Source organism: Equus asinus, chromosome 10 (genome assembly GCF_041296235.1).
Source record: "Equus asinus isolate D_3611 breed Donkey chromosome 10, EquAss-T2T_v2, whole genome shotgun sequence".
Classification (NCBI taxonomy): domain Eukaryota; kingdom Metazoa; phylum Chordata; class Mammalia; order Perissodactyla; family Equidae; genus Equus; species Equus asinus.
In genome coordinates, this window is record NC_091799.1 from 62,512,571 (window position 1) to 62,535,747 (window position 23,177).

Here is a 23,177-nt window from a genome sequence, read left to right on the forward strand (position 1 = left end):
CCCCCATGCACCTCCCGTCAGGCACTAAGTCCTATTGATTGTTCCAACTAAATATTGAACAACTATAGTAGGTATTCAGACGGTCTATGGTGAAGGAATATAAATGAATAAAATTTGTCACTTTATATTCATTCCTGCTATTCCTGCCTTGAGCAAGGGTTTTGTTTTGCTTTGCTTTTATTTCTAAAAATTTTAAACACACAGAAAAATTAAAAGAAATTGTGATGAACACCCATCACCATTGAAGAACTTCCCCATGACTCATCAATTGTTAACATTTTGCCTCAATTACACCTCTTTCCCCACAAAACACATACACTTTAAAAAAATTTGTTGTCAAACCATTTGAAAGTAAGTGGCAAGCATTGTGACATATCATCTTTAAATACCACAGCACACATCTCATAAGAAGTAAGAAATTCTCCTTAGGGAACAAATTATTTCCCAGAAATACCTTTAGAGTGAGAGGCAGGGGTTTATGGTGGGTCCATGCAACCCGTGAAATCATATGCAAAACTTTGAATATATGATCACTTTTCTGGGGAAGAAGCTTTCATCAGAGCCTCAAACCTCCAAACTATTGTGGGCCCCACCTCCAGTCTCTCCCTCTTAACCCAAGTAGGATGGCAACGTGGTCGGTTGTGGGTTTTCAGCCACCTCAAACTAGTGAGAATTCAGAAGCTACCTAAAATGTATTCAGTGGCTTCCGGTTGGCCACGTGAGACAGTTAACGTTTCTTAGCATGACACAGAGAACCTTTGCCATCATGCTTCCGAGAATTTTTCCAGTCTCTTCTTTCATGGTCACCCCTCCTCACAGGGAACTGGTCACACATCCTCACCCAGGTCATGGTCTGAGCTTCACCTCACCCCACCCCCACTCCCTACTCATTTCCCCTCTTGGCAAACTTCCACCTCCCTTTCAAGACTTAAATCGGTTGCCACCACCTCTGGGAAGCCCTCCCAAATCCTCTCCCCAGTTGCTTCTGCCTATAATTTGTACATTCCTCTGTTACATTAATCACATTTACTATGCTTTTTTTTTTTTTAGGAAGATTAGCCCTGAGCTAACATCTGATGCCAATCCTCCTCTTTTTGCTGAGGACAGTTGTCCCTGTGCTAAAAACCATGCCCATCTTCCTCTACTTTATATGTGGGACATCCGCCACAGCATGGCTTTGACAAGCAGTGTGTAGGTCCGCACCCAGGATCCAAACTGGTGAACCCCGGGTGGCCGAAGCAGAACGTGTGAACTTAACCACTGCACCACTGGGCTGGCCCCTTACTATGCTCATTTGTTTACATAGCTGCATCCTCAGTGACACCATGAAGGATTCCACATACGAATAAACAGACACATGGTGAAAGATCACACGGTCCCCGCCCGTTGCCTGGACTCCGGCCCCTCCTGCCCTCTGCTCTCTCAGGACGCTTGTACCCCGACTCCAGCAGACTCTCCTGGTCTCAGGCCCTGGTTTTGCTTCCCCAAAGGCTTGCGTGTCTCTGCCCGGCGACACTCTCAGCTCCTCTAATTCTGACAGATTACCTCGTATCCACATCCCTCCTATCCCTTGGCTGTCCAAATTCAACTGCTTGAAAAGACAGCCCTATATCCGTACATGGTAAAGATTCCACAAGGTTTAGAGGGACACAGACACCAGGAAAGGATGTCTGTCCAGGCTCTGGGACACAAGGAAAAGCAAGAAATGGAATCAGTTCCAACGCCTTGTGAAAAAGTACTAAGTTCTACTGCAGCATGCTGCTAACCCAGAATAGAGTGTGACGCTACGGCAGCTGAACTATAAAAGTTGGCATGGGGAGAGGTGACAAGCACCCTGGCAACACCCCTGCACTGGGAGGGGAGGAGAGAGCACAAGCTCGAGGCTGTTCTCTTTGATTTTTCCTGGGTGACTCCATTGTGCCTTTCCAACATTGGTACTAACACTTCTAATCTAGAAATCAGATCCTGACTTGCAAGATGGCAAGCAGCTGGCCCGTTGGCTGGCGTCCAGGTCTGCAGCACAGGTAGGAGACCGGCATTGTATTGCTCCAAAGCAGAGTACAGTCAAATGAAACAGAGCGATGGGTTGGAGTGGGAGAGGCAGCCGCTCTGCTGAGCCTCTGTTTGCTTGCAGGAGGGGTTGCCAGAGGATTCGTGGGAGGGATTGAAGATTCAGAGGAGAAGGGCTGGGACATCCTGCTGAGCTTCCAGCTTCCCCAGAGGGTAGCCCCCCAGCAGCCATGGGCCTGTGCTGGGAAGCTCAAAGGCTGCTAAGCTGTCTGCTAATGTCAAGGCTGACCTCAGCTGGCAGCGCCCTCCCCCTGCTTCCCTGGTGGGATGGCCCCTGTGAGATGTTAGCCTGTCTGCTTTCAGAAATGCGGCTGCCCCAGCCTGCTTCTCCCATGGCTGTCTTCGTCTCCCCCAGCAGGAGCGCCTGGGCCCCGGTGAGCGATGCTTCTGAACGGCTTCAATCCCCTGTGCTCCAATCGGAATGCATTACCAGGCGGGGCGCATCGGCTCGGCGATTTGGCTTCGACAATAAATCTCCTTGCTTTCATGAGTTAAAATCAGACTTTAAAACATCGCCCTTAATGTTCTTTTAATGCAGTTTTCTTCTGAATGAGTTCCCTTTAGGTCCAGTCCTTGTCGTTAATACACTCTCTTGGCAAACGAAGGAGGGTTTCTTCGAGGAAAACCCTGCCAGTTTAGGAAACCAGTTGAATTGCCTTGGTGATGCCAGGAGCCTCTTTTGCATTTTACAAGGACACTTGAGAAAACAAAACTCTCTGACTGTAAATTTAATTTTCTCCTGACAACCTCGGTGTCTCTGCAGCCTCAGAAGTTATCCATTACTTCTTTCTTCTGTAATTAAAAATCAAGGAGAGGGGGGGATGTACAGGATTAACAAGTTCTAATTTTCATTGATGAGCTCTAAGAGCTTATCAATAATGGGATCAGAAAAGCCGCTTCGCCTAAGCTCTATTTTTCTAGGGCGTCTGATTCTGATGGAGAATCTCACTCCAGCTGGAAAATGCCAGCTTTCCAATTGCCAAAGTCAGGAATAAGGGGAGGGCAGGCTGAGTGGGTCTCTGGCAGGAGCGGAAAGAGCAGCCTGGGCTTGCAACTTTTACAGACTCAGCATTCAGGCTCCGGGGAGCTGATTACAGGCAAAGATTAAACAGCCTGTCTTTCACACACATGTTCCTTTGCTATGGATGGCTTCTGCAGGAAAGGGACTTGCACGTGTCTGCTTGGGAAGAAGAAAGATATTTCCAATTAAAAGAATATTGGTGGTAATTCCTTTTGAGTTCTACATTTGTAGATATAAATACTTTATCAGGGGATAGGAGCATTCGTCGTGTTTATCACCCACAGGGATGCAGCTGAGCATGGGTTTCTCCAAGAGACACTGAGCTGATCGATAGCATCTGGGCTGCGTCATTTCAGAAGCTGTGACACACAGGTTCCTAGTGAATGTGACAGGCATGTGACAGGAATGCGCTGTTTAATTGACATGCATGGGTTCCACAAAACTCCCAAACATTCAGGTGCAGAAATGAATCAAGCTAAGATTTTTTTTAAAAGATAGGACGAGTCCAGTGTAGACACCATGAAGATACCTGACCTTGAGGTCCTTGTGTAGGAGAACCTGTTCCTCAGGAGAACAGAGCCCTCTGCTATAGTCAACAAGGGGTGGGGTTTATGAGTTTCAGGCAGAAATTGGAGGATTTGGTTCCAAAGCTTTCTTGCTTAGGGCTGGAAAGTTCAGGCCATCTCTGGAGACCAAAAAAATGCACAGGACAGCAGAAAAGGCCAGCAGCTGGGGATTCTGTCAAAATGACACCAACTTGGCTCCTGCTACAAAGAACTTCTGAAACCAAGACTAGAGAATCACAGACCACGGAGTTTCCCACTTTCAGGGGTCACCTCTTTTGAGTATCCTGCCAGCCTTCCCACCAAGCCTCCCTCCTTCCCCCAGTGGGAACAGGCTTCATTGCAGAGAAGTCAGGCTGCTGAGGACAGTCTCATCTATAGGATATTGGGGGCAGGAAAATCTATTACAGGTGATATTATATGGATAGGGTAAGAGCATGGGCTCTAGCCAGATGGTTGAGTTTAAATAGAGGGGTCCACTCTTATTGTTGTGTGATGTTGGGCAAGTTACTTAACCACTCTGAGCCTCTATGTTCTTTTCTGTAAGATAAAGATGATTTTAGTCCCATCTCATAGGGTTATTATGAGGATTAAATAAGTGAATACACATAAGTCATGTAGAACAGTGAGCGACATGTAGGAGACACTCAATAAATGTTAACAACTTATATATTATGCCATGTAAGCAGTGATCTAGCCAAAGACAGAATGATTGGCCTCCCAGAGCCCTTTCCAACTCTGTGGCTTTAAGCAGCCAGATGGCCTAGCTCACTGTTTTGAAAAGCTGGGGTAGTTATAGGGGTCCACAAGACGATCTTTGAGGGGTACATGGATGGAGACTTTTAATTTTAATAACTATGCATTTATTATGTATCAGGAACAAATATGAAGTCCATTATTCCCTGAACATTATTGATCATATAGAAGATAAGGCTTTTAAAAAGTGAAATATGTATCTCTCAGAACATGTGCTATGCAACATGGGAAAAATCTTAATGATACCTGGGCTGAATCTTAGAGGATGAGTAAGAGTGATCAAGGGGATTCCTGGCAGGGAGACTGTGCAAAGGCCCAGGGGAGAATCCAGCATAATAGCAGGAAGACAGATGAGACTGGAGAGGGGGCAGTCAGAACATGGGGGCCCTTATCTGCCCCGTTAACAAGTTTGGACTTTGTCCCAGAGGTGATGGGAAATGTTGGAGGATGAAGCTGAAGGGGCCTTGAAGAAGAGAGCTGGCTAGGATGCTTTTGCCAGTTAAGAGATGATGAGGACATGAACAAGAGCAGTGGTCACGGAGGGAGGGAGAGAAGCAGGTGAAGTCATGAAATCTCTATAAGGGAAAAGAAGATGCCCAGGATTCTATCTGGGCATCCAAATAGATGCTGTGTCAACAACCAAACCTGAGATGAAGGGGGTTGATGAGGAAGATGATCACTGAGCAAAGGCAGGGAAAATAATAAGTTCAGTTTGGGACTGTAGGGCTTGAGGTCCCCATGGGCAGACTTTAGCAGACAGATCCAGGCCGAGGTCCCAGACAAGACTTGGTTCCAGCCTAATTGGATCAGACCTAACTCAGTGATGAGCCAGAGAGTCATCGGCTCGAGATCCTTTCATCCCCTGCCTAGGGACAAGACTAAATCCTGGGTCTTGGATGGGGCTAACCCTGACTGTAGGATTAAATGGCTCCAGCTTTGAAAATATGGGGGTGGCCACAACCTAGAACCCAGGCAACCTTTAGAAACATATTAACAATTTGATTGTTGACTCTAATTATTTGCCAGTTCTTGCAACTACAGTCTTGGGATGGCCTCACAGAGGAGAATACTTCCCATCCTCTTGACTTTGGACTTGGCCATATGACTTGCTTTGGCCAACAATAAATGGGTAAAGTAATACTGTATCAGTTCCAAACCTAGGCCTTAAGAGGCCTTGCACATTTCCACCTGCCCTCTCAAGCTTTTGCTGTTAGTGTGAGAAGAACATGTGTTGACCAGAAGAAAAGGTCCCAGAGGGGAAATGGAGATATGAAGAACAGAGCTGCCCTGGCCACTGCAGCCTGAAGCAGAGCTTCTAGCCAAGCCAGGTCTAGACCAGGCAGACCCCAGACGACCTGCAGACACAGGAGCAATAATGAGTGATTGTTGTTTTAGGGTGTGAAGATAAAGACCAAACAACTTTTTGCCCTGCCTCAAGGTGCCTAGCACAGTGTTTTGCCTGCAAACCTCAAAATCGACTTACTGGTTTTATTTGAGGTGCTTACTGGAAATCAACTGGATATCTGGCTTCCTCATGGCGAGGGGAAACCTAGATGCTCCCATGCGAGGGACAGAAAGTAAAAAGCCACAAGGTGGTGTCCTTAGACATCAGGGGCAATGACTGAGCTTATTGTCCTGTGCCTGCCCATCGCAGAGTCACAGTATCTGAAGGAGAACACTGGAGGTCTACAGTAGTTTGGGGCTCACAAAAAATAATTCATTATGCATAATGGTGATGTTGGCAGTGCATGCCAAATGGTTAAATCTAATGTAGCATACAGTTTCATTAAGGCACAACAAAATTAATCTATCCCTTCCCACCAGGAGGTTTAAACAAAAGCAATGGGGAAGGAGCTGCATGTAAAAAGCAGCAATTCATTAATGAAATGAAGACATGTAAAATAATTAGGCTTATAACAAGAGATTAGAGAACTAATTTAACCCTTCTGTTTACTCTGCACAGAACGCAACAGAGAACTTTGGCAAATGTTAAGTTATTATGGAAATGTCACCTCAAAAGATTAACCTGGTGGCCTCCCGTGAAATGAGTGACCTGTGTCAGTCCCCCATCTAGCAATTTTGTTTTGTGATAGTTAAAACCGTATAGGTGAGGTATTTCTGTTTTGGTCTTGGAGGCATGAAAGAAAGCAAGTACAGCCATGGAGTTGCAAATGAAACAGTTAATTCGAAAAGAGTCTGGGTTTGATGTTGACATGCTGTATGCTAACTTGGGTAATTAATAATATTGAAAAGAAGGGGGTAATCTACATCAATGGTGGGCTGAAGCCTTCCTCTGCCTGGTTAGTAATGATAAGCCAAGGGGGGACAATTGAGCTTCTTTTCTTAATAACTTCCATGTCCTCATCCTTAGGAGGGAATGTTGGGAACAAGAACTTAGCCACACGGTGGGATAAAATGCGGCTTAGGACAAAACAGACTGGCAAGCAGGATGTGCGTATCCTGGCAGACACCCTCGATGCTGAGGAGCCCAAGGCTCTGGAATCTGATCCTGGTTTCTTGCATCTTGGCTCCCCAATTTAAGGGTTGCAGTGCATATTTGCAGGATTGTGTTTCCCCCACTGGTCCATGTGTTGTTCGAAGAAGTCTAGACTCTTAACAGATTTATGCAGTAAATCTAGACTCCATGCATCCTGTCACTGAGGTTGGGGATGTGTTGAGAGTTGGGAAGTGAATGACCATGGTAAGAGTCCACACTCACCATTTGACGGAAAGAGTCAGCTAGAAGTGTCGTGCCCAAGGGACCATGGCAGTGAAGAGTGAGCAGACAGCAGGAAATGGCCCAACCTGCTGATTCAAGCAAGATCTTCTCAGTGGAGATGGGAGACAGTGCCTCCTTTAGGAGTCTACCTGCAGTGACAGCCCCACAAAGGACAGCTTAGTCCAGGCCAGGGTCTACAATTCCCCAGATACCCCTACATGTCATGCCCAAGATCATAGATGTTCTTGTGTCTCACACATTGGTGGCACTCCTTCCAGCTTGCCTCATGCTGATGAAAAACAGCGGCTGTTAATTTGTTCTACATGATGAATCGAGGATCAGAAGGTCGTGCAAGATACTGAGAATCAAAATGAACATTTCTTTAGCACCTACTTTGTGACTGGTGCTTTTCCTACATTATCTTGTTTCATCATCCAGTGTCAAAGTATTTTGTTCCATTTTACAGATCAGCAAACTGGAGCTAAGACACATAAGGAATTAGCCTGGAATCATTTTAAAGATGACTATGACTTTTGAACTTTTTACAGATAGGTGAATCATCTTCATCTCCCCAAACTATGTGGAAAGCGAAGCAGATAAAATTATGGTGCGGGAGGGAAAGGAGACCAGAGATCAAGTTCCTCAAAGACAGCTGCAGTTGCCTCTCCAAGAGCTTTGTCTAGGACTGAGTCGGGGATACTCAAGCTCACGGTGCTTCCCCTCCCCTCCTCACCCCTCCCCCGAGCTGTTATTGGGAGTGGGAAGGTGAGCAAGCCCCTGGAAAGAACAAGGTGAGAACATGGCTGGACAAACTCACAGGGCTCCTGGAATCTTAGTGGCCTGGTTTCCTGAAGAGGCCCAAGTGAATAGCAAGCATCATTTCCAGACTAAAAGTAGGGCAATTGTTTCAATATAAGTATCTTTAATGAAGAGCATTTGAAATTCTGGGATTTCTGTAGACATAGGACTATCCTATTTGAGCAATTTCAGAAAGCACTGCATCCCCTTCCTCTCGTGTGTCCCCATTAATCCAGAAAAGCCACCATTAACCACTATGCCAGCATTGGGTCTTTGCACACATGGCCCTCCTGGCCCACCTTGGCCCAAGCTAGAGAGAAAAGAAAGCAAGTGTAAGAAGGAAAAGATACCCTGTTTTTCTCTCTTTGGGGTTCCTGATGCTCAGTCCTAGTCTCCAGCTTCTACATGAGCTACTTTTCCATTTATTCATTTGTGCCTTCATTCAGTGCTTATCTGGGGGGCCTACCACGTGCCACACATGCTCTGAGCAGTTCTCTCATGATGACTCATTTGTCACAATAACCTGCAAGGAGGACACTGTGATCTCTGGTTTATAAGTGAGCATACTGAGGCACAGAGAAGCTGAATGATTTCCTCGGGTATCCCAGCTCATAGGGTTTGGAGCCAGGCTGCAAACCCAGGGCTCTCCAGCCCCCCTCCACTACACATACTGTCTTCCCTGCCCCATGTTTGCAGACATAACTTTTGCTAGGAATTTGCCATTATTATCCCCAGGAAAGAAGACATTTTCCCCATTATCCACATATTCAAATTGAGGTCCTAGGATCATTCTGGAATAAATGAGAACTTAGAACCCCTTTAGACTATGGTAATCTTTATTAATCTTTAGTAATCTACTTTGCCTGCTGAGCTGCACTGCAAATTTCCAATGCTAAGTGGAGCAGTCCCCCCTGAGAGGTGTTGTGTCCTTGATGGTACTTCAAACATAGAAAACAACCTGTGAAACTTTGCCGATCTGCGACTAGATGGTGTTGAGAGCCTAGCATAGTATCGTGTGCATATTAAGTGTTAAATAAAGATTTGATTTGAACGAATGAGTGAATGAATGAACAAATGAGTGACTCTGAAAGGCCCCTGAGGCTTCTCTGATTGTCTCTGGTCATTGCCGTTGATACAGACTTGCGGGAGATAACAGCAGGCAGTGCATGTTGGCACTGTCCTGCTCTAAAGGTAGCCCACAGTGGGGGTGGAGAGTACACAGTTCTTTGTGAAAATGCTTCTTATATTCGTGCTGAGCATGTGTCTGAGATTCCCCACAAAGGTTGGTGGAATTTGTTTTTAGGATTACCTGACATGTATTAAAGCATCGACTTCAGAGCAAAGACTAAGGAGTCACTTTGTTCATTGTCATTGATTTAATGGGGATCAAAAAGAAAATTGGGTGTGAATCTATCATTTTTTAAAGAAATTTTGTTTTATTTATTGAAGGTGGAGAAATCTCTATTCCATGACCCACTTCTTGACTACTTAAATTAAATAAAGGTGGGAGAAGTACATAGCTAATGATTTGCAAGTGTTCAGACTCTCGAGGAAACATGTGCATGGAGTTTTCCATTACAAAAAATATATATAAGTAAGAGTGGATTCTTTGTGCCTAAATTATGTGGAAATGGTTAAGACCCTATGTCAAATTTAAAGATTTCTCTTTTGCAAATATTTTCCCCTATAATCCACCTCTTCTCTTCACTCCCCCCCCCCCCATATCTTACTCTAATCTCCTGGGTCTCAGGCTACTTGAACTGAAAGGAATGGATAGTCAACCACATCCAGAAGGCACTTTGCATTAACCTCCTAGTGGACTTGGCCCTTTGCATCATCATGTCTTCTGGACCAGCTTGTTACTGTCTCTGCAGACATCTCCGCAGGGCTACCTGCTTTTGATTCTTGCAGTGGCTTTGAACGGCGCTCCAGTAGAGTGTCATGAACACTTGAGAAACCTCCAAACTTAACCAAGACACATCCTCACTTCTGTTAGTGGCTCTGGATCAAATCCCTCCAACGCAAAACTTTTAGTAATCTTCAGCTTCAGTTGAAGTTCTGATCTGTGCATGGGGTGAGTTCCAGCTGGAAAAGCTTTCTCTTTACTCTTCAGGAAGGGAGGGAAGTCCATTGCCTAAGAGGTGTGACTAGAAGGGTGCCATGAAGTACCTAGGGAGAAGAAATACTCTTCCACCACATCTGAAGTTCTTTCTTTTGGGTTACCCACTTTAAACCGCACTTACCTTGGGCTGTTGACATATTAAGTTTAGTGGTAAATAACTTTGTCATCCAGTTTCCAACTACAACACCTGAATGTGTTTGAAAAAGGAAAAAAGAATCTAAGCTGCCTCTGAAAATAATCTCAGAATGTGAGTCTGAAAAGAGTTTTGTGTGATGAAAGCATCACTTAAGCGGGGCCTCCAAGGTGGCTGTTTTAGAGAATAACACTTACTTGATGTGAAAGTTTTGATATGTTTAAAAAAAAAAGATCAGTGTAAGTTTTGTGTCCTTGATTCAACCTTTGATGCTTAGAAAAGAATATTCAGGGTATTACTTCCATTTTCAAAATTAATAATTTATTAAGGTTATACTTTCAAAAACATTTGGCTTTTAAGTTCAACTTCCAAATATTACCTCATTTCAAAATCAAGCAAATTTAACACTTGCTTTTAAGGGGGACTTTGATTAATTTTTGGTCTGATTTACAAATTAATCTTTAAATTCTTTTAAATATTTTAAACTGAGTGTATAAATTTCATAGACTCATTTTCTTACTAAATACATTCTTTGTCCAACTAGCAAACAAATATTTCTGAAAAGATTTCAGCTTAAAATCACAAATCTACTCATTATAAATTGGAATTTTAACACTGACCTCGTATTCTATTAGGCTAAATTCTGTTAATTATTACAAGTTCCCCAAATACTAAGCACATATTATTCATAAATACCCAAATATTAATATTATGAGATTGATATTCTTTAAAAATACATACTTAATTCTAAATGTTCCTGGGGTTAAGATACGCATATCCACTAAGGAAAAATTATGTCATTTCAAACAATTTCGCAGTAACCATCATAAGCAGTTTTTAGGACCACATTTTAGCTGAATTAGGTTACCTAGTGATTAAAAAGGCCATAGGCCAGGACGCCAACTGGATTTGTGCCTGTGACACTGATGGACACATAATGTCCCTCTCAAGCTTTGTCAGTGCTTGCCAACGGTAACGTCATATCATTATCTCGTATTCGAGTCTGACTTTTACAATCTCTAACCCTACATTTTGCCTTATCACCTGCTTGAATTCTTCTTCTTTACTGCTTCATCATATAATTTCTTTTCAAATTCTTCAATGTTAGAGCCACAAGTCAAAGAGATATTTAAATGACATGTAATTGAATCTCATTGTTTTGTCTAATTCTGTAGTCACTGTCACGCCAATGACAAAAGTCAGTCACAATATTTTATTGTTCTGCCTCATCGGTACCTTTCAAGTGTCACTCTGGGAAATGCTATACAAGTTATTGAGTGTCCCTGCTCCCAATGCCTCCCCCAAGCACACACACTCACTTGGCCCACATGGGACTTTCGCTTTTTTACACCATTGTGTAAGACAGTATTTCTGATATCCTCAAACGGAGTTCAGAAAGTATTTCCCAGGTGAACATTGCCAGGCAAATTGCTTAGTTCCCACGGACACATGTCACGGTCATGGAGGACAACAGCCTGCATTTCTTCATGTACTATTGGAACAGAGGGAAGTTCTGGGCAAAATCAGGAGGCTGGTGAAATGTTATGTTTTCCAGAATCCTTTCTTTTATGCTGGGTTCTCCTCTGTCTTCCAGAGAAAGCCTCTGTCTGTGGTTACCTCCAATCTACTGGGAAAGAAGAACAATTTGGCCACCTGCACTGGAATTCTGGTTGATTATGGTCACGGGGAAGGGAAGGAGCAAGAGAAACCCTAAAAGAGTGATGAGGTTAGAGAGTGTGCCACCTAGGAGCAGAAGAAAGCTGTTTAGGAGACAGGGCTGATGTGCTACTGCTGGTGAATTAGAGGAAAGAAGCAGGAAAGACTCGATTGTTCTGGCAAATCAGATAAGGTAAGAAAGTCACTCTGAGCAGCGCTCGGTGAGATTCAAAATCACTTCCTCCTTCTCCCCAGGACTTAGCCTTCGGATCAGTCTGGTTTCCCTGACTTTCTCTCCTCTAAACTGGTGTCCTTGCAAGGAGCTCTTGCATCCTTCATGTGAATTGTCCTCAACAGGCCCTACCCCATGGAGTCACCAAAGCTGCTCCAACAAAGATGAATGTGCAGCTTGCAAACAGCCCCTCACTCTAAGATCCCTCTTCTGTCCCTTCTTGCTTCCTACCCAAAAACAAGCCAAGGTGAAATGGGCTGTCTGGAGTGCTGGTGATACCCCACCATCATTCCTGGAGGTATTCCAACCAGCACCTGATGATATTCAAGGAGGATCAAACAGAGAAAATTCAATTGCAGAAACGAGTTTACGACTTTCATTGGCCATTCTTATGCTTGGAGGCCCCATCCCGCATCATATCAAACATGTTCAAATATGCCCACATTGCACACTAACGATATTATTTTTGCTGTAAAAAAATTTGAAGGATCTTTTATCATTTTGTTTTGAAATCATTTGATTTAGAATAAAATATTTACAATTATTTACAATCTATGCTCACTTTTTTCATATCCAATTATCTCAATGCCCAGTTGGCCTCTATTTGTGCAGATTCATAATACCGCCTTTGCCAAATACCAGGTTCGCTGATATGGAAGAATCTATTTCTCCTCTGCAACGTTTGTCTGCTTATCTATCCTTGTGAAAATACTCCCCCTGTCACCCGTAGCCTTTCTTCTTCTGTAAAACTGCCTTAGTTATTCTGGCTTATTTATTATTATACATGATCTTTAGGATCAGCTTACTAGCCACCACCATAAACTCTATTTGTGTTTCAATCAAAATTGCATTTAATCAATAGATTAACTTGGAGAGGATTGACATCTTTTCTATCCTTCAATAGAATTTTGTATTTATCTCTACAAAGATTTTGCATATCTTTTGTTAGATTTGTTCCAATGGCCTTTACTGCATTTTAAGTTGACTTTTATTTAAATTTATATTTTCTACTTGTTTGTTACAGATGTATAGGAATGCTGTTGATTTGGGTATATTGATCTTGCGGCGCTGTTATTTTAATAGTTTACACTGTAAACATTACAAGGTCTCCTTGAGCATACAAGAAAACTACATTTCCTGAAGTTAGAGACATGTGGCAAGTTGTGACCAATAAAATGGAGTGGAAGTTGATGTGGGTCATTTCTAGGTGGAGGCAGTGAAAAGCTCCTGCGTGATTTTTTTCTTCTCTCTCCTTCTGCTGAAACAGATGCGGACACCTAATGTCAAGATGGCAGAGCCTGGGTTCATGAATCACTATATGGCAGAGGGTCACTCGGAACTTCAATAGACTGCAGGAGAAGGAACTAACTACTGTTGTGTTAGGTCACTGGTGTTTTAGGACTAATAGTTACCACCGCATCATCTGGCCTCCTTTGACCGATACTGTTTGTCTACAGGCTCCCTTGGATTTTTTTATGTGGACCGTTACAGCAGGTGTGAATAATAAGCTTTGTGTCTGCCTTTCTAATTCTTAGGTAATTAAATTTTCATGAATACCAAACTTAACAATTAATGAAGTTGGCACAATGTTACATTTTGTAGATCTTTAATTAAACATTTATTAATTTTGATTTGCAGTTTTCTTTTGTGTTCTTTCAGTTCTGAGACATTTGCAGGCCCTCAAAAAGCTGATAGGCCCCGGGCCCTGTGACAAGGGGGCCTGAGGGTTTACAAAGCCCTGGTGAGGCTGGTTGTCACTTTGAGAATTTACCAATGTAGGAGCCTGCAGATCAAGGGAGAACTAATGTAACAGGGGCCCAGAGAGCCCTGGCTCAGGGGAGTCAGCTGGGCTTAGACCAAAAGTAACAGCAGCGCCATAGGCGTCCCGGCACACTGATGCTGGAAAGTCTCCCTTTTGTCCAGCTCATGCTTTCCTTCAGGAGGGGACTTAGAGTTAGTTTTCACTCTCTCCTCTTACTTCTAGAATTTGGTGAAGGCTCTGAAAATCTTATTATTACCATTTTAAACACTGTAGGTATGCTCTAGTTCAGAAAGGTCCAAAATAATAAAACCTGACCTTATCAGGGAATATATGAATTGGAGGATGGTAATTTCCCTTACAAAGGATTCCCTGCTCCACAAAATGAATTCAACTTTGGTGTCCCTAAAATAGCCAGTTCCCTTGGTGCATGTTAAAAATAATTCAATTTACAAAAATTCGATTTGCATATAACCTTTTCAGTGGCACATCCATTGTGCAAAGCAATGTACACTTGTAATTGGCTGCAAATTGCCAGGAGACCAACCTAGCACATATTGTTCCTAGATGTGCAATTTTTTCTTAATCTCCACGGGATAGAGGAGTGGAGTGGCTAAAGTTCCAGTTGTTTATCTGATCCCATTGACTATGCTGAGAAAGGATATTTGTCAATTATTTGGGGGCAACGTGTGTGCTGTGTACAGACTAATGTTGTGTACTGAGAAACAGGAAATGAAGAAAGTTTCAGAGAACTGAATGTGGATGGACTGGCTGGGTTTGTGGTAACTGACTGCTATCTTTATCTTGGTGGCCTGACAAGCATCAGGAGAAAGAGAAATAAAGCCAGGGACAATTTACAGTCATGGTTTGGACATCATTTTTTCCTCATGAGGTGGTGGACCTGCAGGAGCATCTTCCCAGGGAAACAGAACTAAGTACAGTGACCTGAGCATGTGGTTAAGGAGAGTCACAGCTGACCCAGCCAGCACAGGGGCCTGACCGGGGGCTCTCTGTGAGTGTGTTCTGACCACAGGAGTGTAGCCAAGGCATTTAGCAAGGCAAGAAAGCAGTTTCTCATGTGTCACGTAAGAAGCAAAGTGGCATCTTTTTATGGCAAATTGAATTAAAGTAGATTATTGCTGAGGATGCCAAGTCGCATCTAAAACCCTTTCAACCTGAATATTAACAACCTTGCTTGGCACATCACACTCCTCTCAGAAATGGCACCTTCCTCACACATTCCCACCGCCCCCCTTCCCCATGTCTGATGCCAAGGCTGGGCAGCCAGCAGCTCTCCTTCCCTAGGCTAGCCTGTGTCAGACACGTGGCACAAGTCGGGTCCCTCCCTCCTGGAGACACTGGTTCCTCTGCCAGCTTCCGGAGGATGCACTGAAAGGAGCAGAATGAGGCCTATCTAGACCTGGGGGGCGGGTTTTGGTGGGATTCTTTTGCTGGAGGGAATGACTCCTTATTCCCCAATTCAGCTGAGTAGTCTCTCACACCGCACGTTCAGCTCCCAGAAGGCAAGGCTTGGCTCCTTCCGGTTCTGAGGCAGGTGTTCGAAATTGACTGCCATAAACTGCCGGGTGCAGAGCAGTGAACAACAACTTGGAAATGGGAGTTACTGCTAAACCAAATAAAAATACTGTGATATTTCTCAGAAGTCCAAATTTGGGCTAGCTGATTAAACACTTTATCTCAGCCCACCTCCAACAGAGAATTCGTTATTTAAACAAAATTTATTTTTGCTGCAGTGGCAGGCAGGGCTGCCCCCGAGGGTGTGCAGACTGTGCCCCGCGCGACTCCAGGCACCTCATCAGCATAGATGAGTGAGGATGCTGCCCTCAGAGTCAGGCAGCTCACGACTTGCATGGTTGTGCCCTGTGACACCGGCGCTGGGAAGAGTAGGGCTGAGATTTTCTATCTAGGTGGCTAAATTCAGGGAAAGCGGACAGCCTGGGGTACAGACCGACCTGGGTTCGCGTACTTGCTTGGCCACTTATCTGTGCACTCCTGGACAATCTGCGTGCCTAGCCTCTCCCCCATGAACCACGCTCAGGAGGTCCGACTCACAGACTACAGCAAACATTAGATAAGAGGATGGGGCAGAAGCTTCTGGCACATTGTTCGTCATAAATGTGATGTTCCCTCCCTGCGAGTGCTGCGGGAGCCAGGCGAGTCCAACAGCCAAGATGGACAGGTCACCATTTGTCCCTTCTTCATCTGCTTTGATCCCAGAGACCAAGGGGAGAATGAGAAAGTAACAGACCCCCGTGGCTTTGTGGCCCCCAGGGGGTCTGTGTGTGTGGTGGCTGGATGTGCTAAGCCCCAGGCACGCCCAGGCGACCTGAGACCCTCAGCAAAGTTTCCTTATATTTTTTCTATTTATGTTAAAGCCCAGTAACTTCCCTGGCGAGGGAAGAAGATGAGAAGCTTGGCAGTGGGTGGTGTGAGAGAAATACTGGTCGGGAATGGGAGAGTAAAGTATGAGAATTTGAAATCTCTATTTTTACAGACATGGTATTTTCTGTGCTGCTTTTCCTTTTGTTTGTAGCATTGTGTCCAACGCAGCCTACAAGAGCTGAGGGGCCTTGAAGGAGGCACTGTCACGGGGGCAGCAGTGACCAGGTGACCAGCCCTCCCCAAAGGCTTTGGCAACTGGGAGGTCAGAGCCTGGCTCCTGGGTAGCCTCCTCGTCGCATTAGGAATGTAGAATCTAGAAACTTCTGAGTTATATCTTGGGCATTTTGTTTGAATAAAGAAGCCCATTCCATTCTATCCACCCAGGCCTGTTGGCAGTAACAGGTGGGTGGCTTTCGGAGGCCCCCTCCAGCCTGCTTTGTCCTGAGGAGGTATGGGATGGGAACCAGAAGGAACCAGATGAAATTGCCTCCATGCCTGACGGAGGGAAGGGATTTGATGCTGCTTTTCCTTTTCTCTCCAGGTTCCCCGGAAAACCTTGAACTTGAGGTCATAACTATTAAGATTCAATGATCACACCCTAGGAGGGGCCAAGCTTGGTGACACCAGCATTCATCTCATTTCCCTGGAGAAAGTCAGGGCTGTCAGTCCTAACCATGGAATGTAAGACTCGGAGAACTTCAGAGGGTCCCCAAAGCCACTTCTCACCTTGTTCATCTCTCCTCCTCTCTACCTCTTAGCTGTCCAGAGCTGATTTTACTATCCTGGGTTCAACACATTTTCAGGGCTCAGTTGCCCCCCTCCCTCTGTCCAGAGAGAGCAGAAACGGTGTGAGCTGTGGACTGAGCAGCAGGAGGCCGGGCTCTGCCAGAGCAGTGTTGACTCAGGCAAGGCCCAAAACCTCCCTGGGCCTGTTTTCTTTAAAAAAGATGTCTGGCCTACCTACTTCCCCTGGTTGAGACGTTCAAGTCAGATGTGGATGTGAAAGCATTTTGCAAACCGTAATACCCTGCACAGAGGAAGAGCGCAATTATTCTCCTTGGGAGAGCATGGCCTGGACTTCATCCTGCCGTCTATGGTAGAGACATCAAACCAGCAGACCTTGGAGTCCCAGCTATGTTGTGTTTACTCTACGTAGTGTTTAAAAATATTTAAAATTCACTGCCAATGTTAAAAAAAAAAAACAGGAAAATTTTACCTTAATGGATTTCTAGCCTCACTTCAAAAATTGGAAGACCTGGCAACAGTGGCCACGGTGGCCACCTTGGCCTGTACCATTGGCTCCCTGTACACACTCATGTACTCACTAGTTTAACACAGTCTCCACCACTTCCTAGTGTCTTATACCCTTGCCATTCTATCACCTTGTCTGCCCAGCCCTTGTAGGCGTCTGAATTTGCAACCCCTGACCCACTAGAAATTTATCTGAGAAAGTTGCCTCTTATTTCCCACTTTACTTTCACTGCCCCACTACCACTATCTTGCTTCCTTCTCACAGACAGGAGATTTGCCTTTTCTGAAGCAAGTGAGGAGGGAAATCCAGGGCTAAGAGGAACACACAGAGGACCTCTCCATACGGCACCAGCGAAAGCTTGTTTATGGATGCTCAGTCTTCAACAGGTGTTCCAAGAGGACTAGGTTACATTTTCACCAAGCAGCATCTACTCAAACATTAACAGCAGTGTTCTGGCTGTGTAATCAACCACCCCAAAGCTTAGCAGCTTAATACAACTTATTAGTTTGTCTGAGGTGAGTTCTGTAGGTGAACAAGGCTTGGTGGGTGGTATTCACTTAGACTGTCTCATCCTGTTGCGGTCAGATGGAAGCTGGGGTCGGATTGTCTGAAGGCTCAATTGGGCTGAAAGTCCAAGATGGCTCACTCCCAAGGTTGGTAGTTGATGACGGCTGGGTGCTCAGCTGGGGCTGTCCACTGGGGCACCGGTGTGTGTCCTCTCCATGGGGCTTGGGCTTCTCACTATATGTGGCTTCTGGGTGCTAAGGGTGAGGGTCCCAAGAGTGAGTGTTCCAAGAGAGCCAGGAAGAAGATGCAAGGCCTCTCAGGTACATGCTTCAGAAGTCACACAGTGTCACTTCTGCCATATTTCATTGGTCAAAAGCAAGTCACAGAACCTGCCAGATTCAAGAAAACAGGAGGATGCAAAGCATGAATAATGGGAGGCATGATTCACTGAAGGGGCCATGTTTGGAAACTAACCACCACAGGTAGCATGGGTGAGGCTGGTCCTTATTTCACAGCTGCTTTCACATGTGGATTTTTTTTTAGAACAATTCATCTCCTCTCCCTTCAGCTTTCCCCAAGGTAAGATATTAATGAGATCATATTTGAACTCTCTGACAAAGTAATGCCTCCTTATAAAGTATACTATTATTATGAGCCTGCCTGATGGCTCCCACCTGGAGTCCAGTGAAGACAGGATGAGGGACGATACCGCATATATCTCAACAACAAACAAAACTTCATTAAATCCATTGAAATAACACAGACATTCAGATTTGGTACAGATCAAATCCTATTACCAACAAATTACATCAAATTGCCTCCAAAAATCTGTAGAACCAGATGTTTTCCAAGCCCTACTTCCTTTAGGCAAACACCCAATGTAAGCAATGTGAAGGACTCCCAAAGAACGAGAACACCCCCCGAGATTGGTTAGGGCGGGATTTGACCCATTTTCTTTAACTCACAGGTTCAGGCATCCAAAAATCAGAAAGAACAAACTTGCAGGATTCATGTGTGAGCTGCCTGAGAAATGTGTCTCATCTAAATTGTATTAAATGCATCTTTATTCTGCTATCAGGCTCCCCCTCCAGGCCCTGGGGGTTCCCACTGGCTTCTCTGGTCAGCGTCTGGGGAGCTTACCGTGCTACAGCGTGTCTGGCAGCTGGGCACCCCACTCCAAATCCAGAACCTTCCCTAGGATTCAAAATAAAGGCAAGGACTTGAGACCACGTAAACCTCTGGGGTAGCTGTGGAGATGCTGGCATCACATAGTGTTTACACATTTCCCCAAGGTAAGCCTCTGCTTTTATTTTTTCTGAATAAACACATTTCTTAATATTTTCCTTCTTATTTCTGCTTAAAGGCCCTAAAGGGATGTGTTAGCGTTGGGCCAGGTGTTCGGCCTCCCAGGAATGCTCCTGCTCCTGCCGATGCAGCCCCTCTCCCAAGGCAGACGAACCCAGAGGCCATCCCAGGCCTACCTTCCGCCCACTGAGCCCCCTTCTAAGGATGCCCAGTTCTCGTTTTAGGCAGTATCTTCCCTTCCCCATAAAGGTCGCGACATCCCAGGCTCTCAGTTTTACCCCACAAAGACCTCTACCTTTCTTCCTTCCCTTCAGCCAATGTTACACAAGGGCAAAGGGAGCAGTGGGCACACAGTAGGTCAGCAACTGGCTGGAAGACGATCTGCCTTCTCATAAGGTTTCCAGACATTTGGCATATCTAGAATTGGAGACCCCTGTGCTTTTAGCCAGGGGCCATTTGTTCAAGCTGTCTTTGTGTTCTGCTCCCTTCCAAATTCATCCATTTCTGGCCCCAGGCCTTTTTTTCCACTGAAGAACGCCATCCCCTATCCTTACTCTGCTGTGAAATTAACCTCGCTCAAGCTACCGGCGGCCCCCCACCCTGACTCCTTTGTCTTGTCTCCCAGTTGGACCCCAGGTGCACTGCATTATTGATGTTTGGTTTCCTCTGACTTTGTCTTTCATGCAACAAGCATAGGCCGGGAATCTGCTAAAGGGCTGGCGATTCGCTCCGCTCTGGGATACAGAAGTGAACAGTACCACACAAGACGAGGCAGCCCTGGGGACAGTCCTCACCCAGCTGGGCGTGCTCTTTCATGTGTGTTTGTCTTGCCCATCCCGATAGATTAATCGGCACTTTAAAGACAAAAACCAGGCCTTTTGTTTCCATTTGTACCCCTCTCTCCACACCAGCCAGCACGAGGCTCTGCCCCCAGCAGACACTCAGCACGAACAGCCGGCTGGAGAGCTGATGGTTCCAGCCTACACCCTCCAGCCAGAGGCTCCCTCTGCCTCCATGACGATTCAAAGCGCTGGGTGTGGGCTGAGAAACCCCGAAGGAGCCACCTGGGAAAAGTGGCCCTTAACTTACACAGTGTGTCACACAGGGAGGTTTCAGCCAGTTTTGAAGTCCATGGCAAGAAATTTGTTTCTGGTAGCTTAAGTATGCTTTCTTAAAGGATAAACTTGATTTTTACAAGTTGGACAGATTCAAGACTGCCCCTGTGAACTACCATCTTTCTCACTCACACTGGAATATTCTTTCTTGAGTGGTGTAGTGTCAGCAATCCTAAGAGCTGGTGGGTGGCCTTCAGCCTGTCCTCTGTGGCTTGAGCCAGTAGGAAAGCAACAATTAGTGATGTCCTATTAATCTTTGGCAGCTATTAATTATCATAGAGACTACCTTTCCCAGATTATTTTCTTAAATAGAAATTTGCATATTTCCTTGGGAGTCTACCAGCCTTATGAGCACCATGTTTATGTGTTTGGGAAAGAAAGGGTGGAGAATATGCCTTCAAGATGACCTCCTGCCCAAGGTACCCACACAGCCATGGAGAGCAATGGCAGGGCCTTGCTGGCAGTGCCCACAGTCCTTCTGCAAGGAGGTCGAAGTCTGGCAGGGCTTCGTGGCACTTGCCTCAGGAATTTTTTGCCTCTCTCAAATGTGGCAGAGACTTGGTGTGCTAGCCTCAGGGTGCGGTGGAAGCTTGCCTTTTTAAATTGTCATTTTATTGATCATGATGTATGCCGGTAATTGCCTCTTCTGCTTTATGTATTTTAATTACTTGCCTTTTTTCCCTGTCTTTGAGTCTTTGGGTGATTGGATCACCAAGGAGGTAACTTCAAATAATTCTAATAAAGAAATAAGTCTGTTATTCTGTTATGATGTTGGCAAGTTGACCCTCTTTATTAGACCAGCTCCGAAACGAAAATCACTCTTAAGAGAGGCTGCTCCTGGGAGCAGAGCTCACATCTTCCCTGGGTTTCGGGAGTGTGAGCAGGAATTGCTCCAGACCCGTTGAACCCGTATGTAAGGCAGGCTGCTGGCCCTGTGGGCTGGGTTGTGTGTTTACGTCTGTGTGTTCTCCACGTGTGTACAAGTGTGTGCTTGCACGTGTGGACACATCCAGGCACACCTACCCCAGAGGCAGGAACAGAGAGGCTGCCTGCCTTTATCCGGGGCAATGGGGGCTCGTTCCAGAAAGGGAAGCATAATTCAAAACAGGGATCTTCTGCTCGCCATGTTCCAAAGGAGCTCCTGCATTTTCAGAAAATGTTCTTCTCTCCCCTCCAACCTCGCCTCCTGTCTCTATTTCCGGTGCAGGTGCTGCATCTTTACTGTAGCTTAAGGTAGGGACCAGTGGAGATAAGCAGGAATGTGGCCCCAGTCGAAGCTCCAGGGATTGCCCCCTGAACTGACCTTCCCTCCCTTCCTGCCCAGCGCCCACCTCTCCCGGGAGGAGTCTCAAGGATGAGGCAACCGCAAGTCAGGTGGTTCAGACAGAGCATGCATGAAGCAGCCTGTTGCTCAAAGGCAGGATCTGGTTGGAGAAAAGGAGGCTAACAGCAGACCTCAGAACCAGAAGACATGTTTCTTTTTAATTCCTGCTTCATTCTGCAAGAAATTTTTTTTTAAAGCGCCAGTTCTGAAAAACTTTTATATAGTATCTTTGTTACATAATTAAAATGAATAAATGTGTACATTTCATTTCTTTAAACGAATTTTTTATACATTATCTTAGCAATCCTATAAGGCATATAATTTTGTTTTCACTTAACAGTTGAGGAGCCTGAGACTCAGAGGGGCTAAGAGACTTTCCTGAAGTCACACAGCAGTTAGGGCAAAGCCACGACTTGAATCTCCCTCTTCTGATTTCAAGATCAGTTCTTTCCAAAACACATTTTTCCCTCAATTCTTTCCTCATTCCAAGCCTATTTCTCTCCTTTACTTCACCAGGAATCCACACATCACTATAATGTTATAAAACCACTTTTTTCTCCTTTAGATGCCACTTCAGAGACTGATTTTCTTGAGTGTTTTATGGGAAATCATCCCATATGTCCATACACAAGTGCCCTTGGTCTGAGTATTTTAATTGCCCGGCTGTAAGAGCAGTTGAAGGGACCTCGACATGACGGGACTCCTTTCTGTGCCACGAATACTCCAGGCCTCTGTCCCACTGACCCAGCTTTTCAGGCTCAGAGCTTGCTCTGGGATTTTAGAGGATATTTTTTCCCACCAAAATAGGTATCCTTAGGTATCTAGTATGCACCAGTCTCTGCTTGATGCAGCACACAGCTTATCTTTCATCTGCACAAGAACCGTGTAAGATAAGGATGATGATAATGATAATGCTTATTCCCAGTCTAAGGATTAGGAAACTGAGGTTCACAGAGAGTTTAAGCCTTGTCAATGCAGAGCTGCAATTTATTTTGACTCCAAAGCCCACTCTCTTTTCTTTATGCTCTTTCTTCCTTTGTATTTTGCTATTAACTGCTTGGGATAAGAGAGCAAAAAGATTCTCGATACCTTGATGGCTAGAAGTACAGGAAGCCTCAGTGTCAGCACCCTTGGAGTCACTCTCAAAGCCACACGATGAAGCCTGAGGCCTGAGGCTCATGAGCAGTGAGGTGGCCTCAAGGATACGAGAATCAGGAGCCCCAGATTCTAACCCCAACACTCTAGCCTAGCACTAACCGCCTGTGTGAACTTGGGCAAGTTGCTTTGCCTCTCTGGACTTCCATTTCCCCCTGTATAGTTAGGAGTTTAGAGGAGGGGCTCTCTAAAGTCCCATCTTGTCCTAAGACTCCCATCACACACCTATTGGGACATGTTCTTTTTCAGAACAATTCTGCCACTCGGAATCTTATGAAGCAATAAGA

General features: G+C 45.2%; 2 long non-coding RNA genes across 4 annotated transcripts in view; one reads left to right on the forward strand and one right to left on the reverse strand.

Annotated features, from left to right (window-relative positions):
* Nucleotides 1-1,847: 1,847 nt before the first annotated feature.
* Nucleotides 1,848-13,472, forward strand: LOC139046404 (uncharacterized). 2 transcript variants are annotated; one of them, XR_011506454.1, is made up of 4 exons: nt 1,848-2,024; nt 2,426-10,001; nt 11,777-12,031; nt 13,338-13,472. It is a non-coding gene; the product is annotated as an uncharacterized lncRNA (long non-coding RNA). The 2 variants fall into 2 exon arrangements; XR_011506455.1 differs by having other exon boundaries at nt 2,429-10,001.
* LOC123286514 (uncharacterized) overlaps nt 10,487-23,177 on the reverse strand; it is a 117,316-nt gene continuing 104,625 nt past the window's right edge. For both annotated transcript variants that reach the window (XR_011506450.1, XR_011506452.1), the window contains 2 exons: nt 19,132-19,185; nt 10,487-18,380 (listed from right to left, as the gene is read on the reverse strand). This is a non-coding gene — a long non-coding RNA (uncharacterized lncRNA). The remainder of the gene's footprint in view (nt 18,381-19,131; nt 19,186-23,177) is intronic.